This window comes from Coptis chinensis, chromosome 3 (assembly GCF_015680905.1).
Source record: "Coptis chinensis isolate HL-2020 chromosome 3, ASM1568090v1, whole genome shotgun sequence".
Lineage (NCBI taxonomy): Eukaryota > Viridiplantae > Streptophyta > Magnoliopsida > Ranunculales > Ranunculaceae > Coptis > Coptis chinensis.
In genome coordinates this window covers 97,929,957-97,940,731 of record NC_141458.1, presented here as the reverse complement: position 1 = coordinate 97,940,731, position 10,775 = coordinate 97,929,957, and the positions used below count along the sequence as shown (strand labels likewise).

General features: G+C 34.5%; 1 pseudogene; it reads left to right on the top strand.

Moving 5' to 3' along the window:
* The first annotated feature begins 2,028 nt into the window (after window positions 1-2,028).
* Window positions 2,029-9,822, top strand: LOC147511974 (uncharacterized; annotated as a pseudogene).
* Window positions 9,823-10,775: the final 953 nt, after the last annotated feature.

The window sequence follows — 10,775 nt, the reverse complement described above, 5'->3', positions numbered from 1 at the left end:
GTGGTAGGTTTGAGCTCATGAAGACCTAGTTGTTTAAATAAGTAATATGGAAGTAAGTTCACACTAGCTCCTAGGTCTGGTAGCGCAGTAGCCGTATATTTGTCACCTAAGGTGCATGGAACCGTTGGTCTACCAGGGTCTTTGTATTTGACTATACCATTGTGTTCTGTGATGGATGGAAACTGTTCGGTGAGGAACGCTTGTTGAGGAACATTAGTTCTCCTTTTTGTGGTACACATATCTTTAAGAAATTTTGCATGTTTGGTAATAGTTTTAAGGCATCGAGAAAAGGCAAGTTGATCGTCAAATTTTTAAAAGTCTCTCGAATTTCAGCAAAATTCTCATCAGGTTTATTCTTTGCCAAGCGTGCAGGAAACGGTGCCTTAGGACGGAATTTGGAAAAGGGGTCTTCTTGCTTATTTCCTAAATTATGAGATGTTGACTTTATTTGATCTGGTGAATCGTCCGTAGGTTCATTATTAGTAATACGTTCATTGGAACCTTCGGATTCCTTTGGTTGATCATTTGGCATACGTATTTGATTGTCTACCGTTTTTCCAGATCGTAGAGTAGTGATTGCATGCACCTCACCTTGATTGGAGGTGCTTGTACCAGGTGCATTAGTAAGTTCAAAGGTCGTGTTTCTTTGGTTTAGGGTTTGGAACGCTTGTCCAGAAAACGCCTTTTCGACTCTTTTCTTCGCCAATTGTTGAAGTGATTGTTGGATAGACGCGTAAAAATTTGAGAATTTGTTGGTTCATGTAGGCTAAGAAAGTCTCGTTTGACCTATCCAAAACGGGTTTCGCAGGTTGTCAGGCAAGGTAGTAGTTCACGATTATTCTTTGAGAAGTTGTTTGATTATAGTTGGGATCCGGATTATTTTGGAACAAGGCTGCGATTGGTTTGATAGTTAGCATTGGAATTATTTTGAAATTGACCTTGTTGGTATTGTTGATTATTTCCTTGGTGGTATGGAATAAAATTGTTGGTAGGTCGAACGGTGGGATTAAGCGAAACCGGAGGAGCCCCCATTTGTTGGTTATTTTGGTGCCGCTTAAATTCGGATGTTGTCTCCACGGTGCATTGGGAATGTTGAATGCACATGCCTCCTCCCGATTGTTGAGTAGGGAAGCATATAACAAGGGACAATATGCATCACGATGGTCAGAACTAAGACAAAGGACACATGGGGCGGTGTCAACGTTCATGACTGGTTTTGGTAGTTGATCGTTTACTTGAACTGCAAGGGCATCTACTTTTTTAGTTAGGGATTCTATCAAATTTTTTATTTCGGGATCGGGTTTTACCTCAAAAATAGATGTGGCCTTTGTAACATTGTCCTTTGATGACCTAGACAACTCAGTGTTACCCCAGTGTGTACCTTTTTTCGCTTGTTTTTCAAGAAAAGTATAAGCTTCAGTAGCTCCTTTGTCCATGAAGCAACCGCCGTTCATTATATCAATAGTTTCTTTTTGATGATCGAAAGACCATTAAAGAATGAGCGAACAAGGACGACTTTGTCCGGTTGGTGATGAGGACATTCTAACGAAGATCAAGAAATGACTCCATGCTTCGTAAAAGGATTCATGAGGATTTTGACGAAAAGAATTGAATTTTTGAAGCATTTCAGGTTGTTTTTTTTTTAGTGTAAAACTGAAGCATGAAAGCTTGAACTAGTCTATTCCATGTATCTATGGATCGTGGGCTGTTGTCCCGCTAGCCGATTGACGCTTTTTCCGCTTAAAGTGAATGGAAACGATCGAAGCAAAGAGTTGTTCCTTAGATCATTTGGATGGTGAAATGTTGTTGCCACTTGTTGAAGCCACGAAGATGATTGTAAGGTTTTTCGTGCTCCAAACCATGATATATAGGTAACAAAACTGAAACGCGTTTGGTGGGATACAAAAATCACCGACAATGTCCTCAAGTTTGATGTAGGAAGAAGGTCCTTCCTGTAATGCGAATATAGAAGTCCGAGAGGCTTCTCTGGCAGTGGAGGATCGTCGGCCATAATAATGACGTAAGTTGATGGCGGCGAAGGATTGTGATGAAGGTAATTAGCGAGAAGAAGAACAATTTTTAGGTGAGAACTTACGCGAATTGCTTATCGTATTTTTTTTCGACAATATGTATGTTCAATTTCTTTAGTGGAACCGGACCTTAATCTCATGCAAGCATAAAATTAGATCTAACCGTGTAAGGAATTTAGTAGGACTCGAATTTTATTATTATCTTAAGCATTAGAGTTGAAGAACATATGCCTAAACCGGCCGCTAACGTGAAAGCGGTGAAGCTAGGAATACGTACATAAAACCAACGGCCAGTCACAAGAAGAGATATGAGGGAGGCTTTTCGGGTGCAAGCACGGTTCTAATTAAGTAACCTCAATCTTTCAAGTTTCCTAGACACCATTGGAATATGATTAAGATTTATGGAATTAAAATTTATGCAAAGGCGGTATTAATTTTAATTACTATTTTTTTTAATTTTTTAATTTTTTAATTTTTTAATTTTTTTTTTAATTTTTTTTAATTTTTTTTAATTTTTTTTTTTTTTTTTTTATTTTTTTTTTAAAGATTTATGCAAGGGTTAAAATACAAACATGCAAATACGATCTACTCATACAATACTAGGTGCAGTAGCATGTGAAGATACTCTACTCATACGTATAGCTATACGAATAGGCAAGCTTGTGTCATCGATAAATACTTCCATACGCATGGACAAATATACACATCAAGAATACGTATATATGCGCGCTAATTTGTAAATCGATATTATGTAAACGATATATCAACGAAGAAAAAGCAAATTTGAATCACTCATAATATCTAAATACATTAGCATGCTAATATAGTATACATCGCGAGAATAATACGACAAAACTAAACATGCAAAGTATTATACATAAACTAAAATACGACTCTTGTATTGCATAATAATTCGATTTCGACAATACTCATTGAGATTGCGAGTGTCATATAGAGAGCAGCTTTACCCCGTAGGGTTTAGAAACAACTCACCTAACTCAGATTTTAACCCTCGTTAGAATGTTCTCCTCTTTTTTGACAAAATCGATTTATTAAACAACGCCATTTTCAAAAATGATGATTTTGGAGGGGAAAACAGTTGATTTTGACCTCGAAAATGATTTCCTTTCCACCGAGCTTTGTGCTCGGTGGAGACAGCGTGCGCGCCGTCGAGATCTTTCTGAATTGAGCTCACACGCGTGATTCAGAAAACCGTAGCCAAAGTTATGGCCAAAATACCAAAACACATCCTAATTACTATGTATAACTCCTAAGTTATAGATGCTAACATGCAAATAATCACTCATTCGGTAATATATATGCTAAACATGTGACTTATATATATATATATATTATATATATATATATATATATATATATATATATATATAGATAGCCATACAAAAGCAGTTCCATTTGTATGTATATATACATTAATATGTAATTCATGACGATTAACGCATATATATATTCACAAAGCGAGTATTCACATGATTCATGCATATTACTAACCTAATACGCAAAAATATAGTCCATTAACTACAACATAATAACTACATACATGTGAAGCATGCAAAAATATTTAAAATTTGGAACCTGCAAGCTTCCCGCAAGTCCACCAAATAAAAGAAACGTGCACAACAGACCAAATGTTTCACAGTAAGCTTAGTGATTGTTGTAGCCTAGTTTCTAGGTCCTAGCATTTAGAACCTGTCAGTTCAACCAAAACCGGAATGTTTATCAGTAGCAAAAATGCGGGAAATTTAAAAAAAACAAATAAAACATAAGAAAAGAAATATATGAAAGGATGAGCGTGGGGGGCTTCCCCTTGGAGCAATTCCAGTTTGCAAGCACAGGTCCTTGGGTCTTTAGAATGGCAGCGACGCCATTTTGATATTAGCTTTTTTTACTACGTTAGAGATTTGACTCTCTAATTTGATGCGAAAGCGAACTCAAAGTTCCTTACTCACGATCTTCGTTTCGTAAAGTTGGAATAAGGATTCGAACCAACCTAAAGTCTAGGACAACTACAAATTGGTTGTTACTCTTAGGGAACTAGTGAGTAAGTTTACTACTAATGCTGGGTTTCTTTCATATACAAACATTAAAGAAAAAAAAACATTAAGATTTAAAATCATGCAATTAATACAAAATACAATTTACTAAAGAAAAGGTGGAGAGCTAATCCTCCTCATGTGAAAATAACATGTAGTTGTTGATTTGAAAAGGTTCATTTGATTCTTCCTAGACTCATAGACAAGCCCTAATGGAAGAAAACTTGATCCCTAGCATGTATGACTCATTAAAGAGTTCATACATGCTAGCAAGTGGAACCTAGTAATGACTTATCTCTAAGCTCATTACTTTGATTCCTAACTAGACACTACATCAACTATCATTTTGGGATAGGATGTAGGTGTAGTTGTTCTTCCTAACAACCTACCAAGCCAACAACAAATATTTTCCCTCACATGAGTTGGATTAACTCCCCAAAAAGGAAGTTAGCTCATGATCCTTGGGACAAGGAATTACAAACTAGAAGAACAAAAAAAAGAAAGAGGAAGAAGAAAAACCAATTAAACTCACTTGCTTTTTATTTTCCAGAAGAAAACTAAGGTTTCCTCCATTAAAAACTATTACAAGCTTTTTTACAAAAACTAAAAAAAACTAAAAACTAAAAATGGCTAAGGAACTAAAATAATACAAGGTAAGGAAAATAAGTCAAGGGAGTAAATGGAGTGTCCCCCTCTTGTTTTGTTTTCTTCTCCATTTGAGAGACATCTCATTTTCTTTCTTGTGAAACATCAAACCACATTTACTTCATTTTTATCCACCACATTAAAACAAAATATATCGGCTTAGATTTTTAGAAAACCAAGTATATCGGTTGGTCTACGGTTTCTATAAGAACCGGTAGAAACCGGACCGAGAACAATCATAGCAATGCAAGCAAGACTCCATCACTTTCACAAAAAATATGCAACAGTACACAAGACTCCATCACTTGAACTGTCGAACACAAAGGTTCCCCAATCAATCTTGTTCAACTTCTTATCGACTTTTGTTACCCTTAGTCATAGCCTAACTGACCACCATAGTCAAAGAACCTTATATGACCACCATATAAGGTTCTGTTTACAACATTTTTTATACAACGTTTTATACAATACCCCCCACCGGACCCTTTAAGATGTTTTAAGAGCTAATTTTTTGTGGATAAGATGTTCTCACCATGGATATGACCTCCATAAAAAATTAGGTTCTTTGAACATTTCTAAGTTTGCCAAAAAAATGGTTACAAAATTGATATTTATGGACCATTGATAAAAATTCATAGGTTGAGAACAATTTTTTTTTTATGGTTAGGAGTTTTCAAATTAGCTGAATTTTTTTTATTATATTATATTTTTAGTATATCAGGTCCGAATAATTTTTAGTACCCTTTCAAATTAGCTGAATATATATATGTATTTGTTTCTCATATTATATTTATTCGGAACCAGAACCGCAAAAAAATAAAAATAAAAATAAAATAATTAAGAAACCATATAGAAATGGGTACTAAAAAGAACCTTGGCATTCATTCATAACCGTAACCGAGTAGTTTTTTCTAAAAAAAAAGGGACCCGAGCCGAATGTTATTGTGTTTTTAGCACCGTAAAAAAATTATAATTATAGTGTACAGACATTCATTTTTGTTATGTGAAATTTTATGTTTTAGTGTTAATATACTATTTTCATGTTATTTATCATTATAAATAATTTAAAAGTATGGCTAGCAACCTTAAAAATACAATTTTATTTTTCATATTCTTGAACGAGATAATTAATAATATTAATCTTTGAAAAGTGACTCGTTTGTGTAATTTTTTTTAGTATATATTTTCAAGATAAGAAGAGTAGAACACATGTGAAATAGTGAATCTCTTAAGAACAAAGAACTAGAACAGAAGTACTCGCTATATAAGAATGAGTAGTTATGGATAAGGTTCCACAATTTAATTTTAAGAACCAATAAGAACTAGAACCATAAAATTAAATGGTTCTTAGTTCTTGAGTCACTGGGAGCTAGACCATTAACACCGCCCTTACACCTCTACACTAAATGTATGTAGCCGGTAGCCCAGACTTTCCGGAACCCTCCCCCTAATATAATGATTTTGATTTTATCTTTTCTAACAATTTATAAGTATACCTCCATCACTATTTTTATCACAATTAAAAAACGCCCAACAAAAATTTGAAACACTTCATTCACTATTTTATTTCTCAATAAAAAGCCCGATTATGTTAGAAACATCCTCTGCATTATTTTTTACATTGAATTTTTTTTTCGCAACTAAACTCAACACCTAACCGATCGTGTTAGCAACACACCCTTCAGTATTTTTCTTGCAACTAAAACCTATATTAGGCTAACAAATCTAAACACCTAATTTATTAGACGACAAGGCAATTTGCTAAATTTCACATTTAGTATTTCATTAGTTTTATCATTATTTGGTTTTGATAGATGATATCTAAATTTTATATTTTTGAGCATTGTTATTGGGTGCTTAAATGAGGGATTGTTGCTCCCATCTAGAATCCAAGATTCCAAACAACCATACTGCCATGTTACACTGTCTCTTTGACTTCTCTGCGTTATTAATTGTCACAGTGACATAATATAAAACAACTTTAATAAAATATTTAAACTTAAAACTCACATTTTCATCCTCTTCCTTGCATGGTAATACTACATGCCACAATCTGAATGAAATACTCTATGGTGCATATAAAATGAATGAGATAGTGTGCTTTTCCCCACAGTTGAATCCTTCCTACAAAACCATTTACATATCAATAATTCTAGGGCGACATTATTTTTGGTCTGGTTTAGTGACATGGATGACGTAGCAAGCTACTTCTGATTTTTTAACCTCTTTCCCATGTGACAAAAAAAAAAAAAAAAAAAAAAAAAAAAAGAAAATAGCCCCCAATCCCTTCCTTTGTAATTGTAGGTATTAGGTAACATTGACTCCCAACTCTCCTTCTCTCATTACCAAAAAAGTGACTTTTAGTGGCGGACTTTTTTGCTGCGGCCATGGTTGTAGTGGCTAGATGCAGGTTGTTGCCACGGGAACTACAAATGGTGGCAAAAGGCACCTTTTTGCCTCGACAATATCCTTTCATGGCAAAAAGTGAATGTCTCGCAATAACTTTGAGCTAGCCGTGGCTAAATGTGTAGCATTTTGCAACGACTAAGTTGGGGCCGCGACTTTAGGTATGCCTTTTGTGGCAACTGGATTGTGTGGTGGCTAAAAATTAATTAAAAATCAATTTTTAATTAAAAAGCATAAAATATGAGTTCATTCAAAGCGGGACCGGTTTCATTTTTTCCCACCTTTATTTTGGAGAAAATTGAAATGACCCAAAATCCGAATTCTCAAACAACAACCAAAAAGAAAAAGTAGAAAAGCCAAGAGCTAGGGTTTCATTTCCATCTTCACTACTCCATTACTTCCGCGAGTCGTTCTCCATCTTTACTACTTCCACCAATTGGTCTTCACTCTTTAAGTTACTACCCAGGTAAATATACTATTGGCCAAAAGCTAAGGGTTTCACCAATGCACTTTAAATCGATCACTAATTACAATTGTTTTATCTTTTATCTTTAATTGTTATTCTCTTATCTATATGATTCTAGCTAAAAGGTGTAATTTACTGGTTTAAAGCTTGTGTTTTCTTCTTATCTAAAGGTAAAGTTCATAACTTTGATGAATTAATTAATATCTTCTCTTGATATTTCTATTTGGAATGATCTAAACACTCACTTCTTTGAGCCAACTATAGTTTATAAACTAGTTTCCTATGCTGGTTTCTTCGGCTTTGTTTCTTGTTTGAGCTACTGGTACACAAATAATCCGTAAGTCTTTCTTAACCCATTTCGAACCCTTTCCATCACGCATACAAACTGTTTTGACACATTGACTTGCACATATTGTTTATGTTAGGACAAGAGCTGGGACATCGAGAGGGGATCAATTTTATGCTTCGTTTCCAGCTGGGACAGAATTACTAACTGACATTGCTAAGGTTTTCATTTTATTTTTATACTTGCTAGTTTTGTAAGTGTAACTTATTTGTTTTTTTTTAAATGATGCTGTGTTGTTTGCTTGGGCAGGTATATAAATATGCGCTTGTGAATTGTTTTGAGATTCAAGACTGGGGGCCGATAGAGTTCTCCATCATGACTAATTAAACATTTTGAGCGACAAGGAAAACCACCTTTTGCGTACCACTCTGTAAGTTCAATGCGTGTTTTTTGTAATTTTTGTATGCTAATGGAATGTGTAATTGGGAGGTGAAATGAACTCATGAGCGAGAACTTCATTGCTCAGGGGTCTCGTCAAGACAACAAAATTACATTTAGCTATAATAGTTAAATATTGTTCCATGACCATTTTGGAGGATCAGAGTTGAAACTGGGAGTATATTTCTTTGCAAGTCTTGAGCTAGAATGATGAATGACTGTAAAGATTAGGGGAACATGGTGAGTTGGTGACTGGTGAGCATTTTTGAAAGAGTAGTAGAAAGACTAGATCTCGATTTTGATAACATATCTATGGGGGTAGCTTCAATGGGCTCTCATTTGTTGTAGGTGTGTATGTAATTACTTTTTAGTTATCATTAATGAAACGACAAGGGTTTTCCGACCCCTGAACTCGCACAACGAAAAAGAGTAAGAAGAAATTCAGGACCATCTATGGAATGCATATTTTAGAACTGCCTTTGGACACATTTAATTGCTGAAAAATGAAGCCAGTCTGAAATAAAATTTCTCTTATCATTCATTTTTTGTTTCTTCTTTTATTGGAACTAATGACTTATTGGTTAGTTATCCATGGTGTAAGCTGAGACATTTTCCTTTCTCTTCCAGCAATATATGGCACACCTTCTTTTCATGGACAACTTGATGGAAGTGGTGTATAGAGCAACTAATGAACTCCCAGTGCTATGACATCTCAAATACCTCTAGGTGATATATATTTGAACACATTTTTTTGTTTATTAGTGTTGCCTTAGATGATCTTATTTCAACTTTGGTATGTCAGAAGTATAGTTTAAGTAAACCCAAAATGCTTTCTTGAGTGTTTATTTAGAGTATAATTTTATATACATTTTGTGCACATATACTGGAAATTGGCCTAATGCAATTTAAAGTATAATGTTCTTATGACGTCTCCTAACAAAAAGATGAAAAAGGATATGCAAAGTGTGTATGGATGCCATCTACTTGAATTTGTTCAGTATAATTGCGTGGACATCCAACCTTGAACTGGAGAGATCATACTGATCGGAATTTAGGATTGCCTTGGGAAAAAAAAATAGTTACATTTGGAAAGGGAATCAATTTTTGAGAGACATAAGAAAAGGGACAGTACTTCAAGTTTATTCTGTTTTTGTTTTGTTTTTTTGTTATTTCTTGAAGTACGTGTTATTAAGTCTTTCGTCTTTATTTGAGCTCTTCTGTACAGGAAGAGAATATGTATAACTCCAGCAGAGATGCACACATAAATCTCAAGCACGTGGAGAATGCTCGCATTCTGGACACAAAATCTTAAGCGCACACATAATTCTAAAACTTGCTTATGAATTATTTTTTTGATTGTTGCTTTAAAACTTAATGTGTGATTTTTACTTGTTGCAGTATAAAGAAGACGAGAGTATCACTCATTTGGGATCTGATTATTGGTTGACTGGAAAGACCAAGCCATATGACGAAGTGGCCGGGTGTATGACAAATTGACAACATGAAAAGAACTGAAGCTTGTTTTATAGTAAATATAATTTTTTCCCCTTTTGTTTTTCCCTGTGCCAAGTTATTTATTGATTCAATGACGATATTTTGTAGCGAAGAAATATTTAATTTAATAGAAAATGTGAGATTTTTTATGTTAGAATTCTTATTTGAAGTAGTTTATAATTTTATATATGAATACTCTAGAGAAAAAAATAAAAAATACAAATACAAACAAACAAACATTTTGCCACGACCGTGGCAATAAATACTTTTGGTAGCCACCGTGTCCGTGACAAAAAGAAATTCATTTATTTTAACAATTAAACTAATTCAAATAAAAAAAACAATGTCTTGCCACGACATGACCGTGGCTAAATGTTCACTCTCTCTTGTGGTGACAAAAAGTCGTGGCAACAAACTTCTTTCCACACCCTTTTTTGTCTCGAGCGAGGCAAAAAGTTTTTTTGTGGCAAAACACATGTTGCCACGAATATTAGACTTTTCGCCACCACAACTGGCTGCGGCAAAAAATCATATTTTTAGTAGTGGATCTCTTCCACTGGTGAATATTGAACATTACCAACTATTCGTTTTTTTTTTATGCAAAATCTAGCATACGCATGCTGTAGGTGTACTCTCACATCTGGGCCACTCATCAGGCAAGGGTGCGTGTGTATTTCTCCAAGATGTACTGGAATCAAGGTCGTCCCTCAGGTCTGCGTACTGGTACAGCAGTTGCACTTTAGAAGCTCTATTTTTTTTTAAAAAAAAAGAGAGGATGGTATTGATAAGTACCCAAAACTGTAATATAAACCCCGTAAAGACTTTACATATTGTTTAATTATATGTGTAATAAATGCAAAATAATTGAATTTCCATGCTTTTGTAGGTTTCGACACGTAAACGATGAAATTTCAACAAAACCAGTATTTTGGTATGCAAACAAGGTGAATATGCTA